This window comes from Chrysochloris asiatica, unplaced genomic scaffold, assembly GCF_000296735.1.
Source record: "Chrysochloris asiatica unplaced genomic scaffold, ChrAsi1.0 scaffold00250, whole genome shotgun sequence".
NCBI lineage: Eukaryota > Metazoa > Chordata > Mammalia > Afrosoricida > Chrysochloridae > Chrysochloris > Chrysochloris asiatica.
Window position 1 is genome coordinate 101,711 of NW_006408768.1, and position 459 is coordinate 102,169.

The 459-nt window shown below is 46.0% G+C and overlaps 1 pseudogene; it reads right to left on the reverse strand.

Moving 5' to 3' along the window:
• Positions 1-41, reverse strand: part of LOC102818462 — a 1,844-nt pseudogene extending 1,803 nt beyond the window's left edge.
• Positions 42-459: the final 418 nt, after the last annotated feature.

A 459-nucleotide genomic window follows, 5' to 3' on the forward strand; every position in this document is an offset into this window, starting at 1 on the left:
TTTGCATTGCATAATACCATAGGTTGAATCCTGATCCCCATCCAGCATCTTCTGAGGTGGGAAATTTCCACTTGAAAGGACAAGCAGACCAGCATGGAGCGTTTAGAAGAACCAAAGACACTTCTTGAAAGAAAGACCAGCAGGAAAAATAAAAAACAATAATGGCAGTCTGATTGACTGCTACAAGAACAAGCAAGTTGTTCTCTTGGGAGCCATCAAGGCAAGCGGTCAGATCCCCTCAGGGCAAACCCCCTTCCAAAACTGAGACTCAAAGGGAATACACAAGCAGGTATGTGGTCTTGCTGGTGATCACATTGGTTTACCGATAAGGGAAAGTGTGGGAAAAACAGAAATGAAGTTGTGAGCTAAGTCCGACCACGTTCAACAGACTCCTGTCTACCTGGATTGAGACCTGGTTGGTCATCAGTATGGCGAGATCTGAAGACTCCTGGAGCCAGC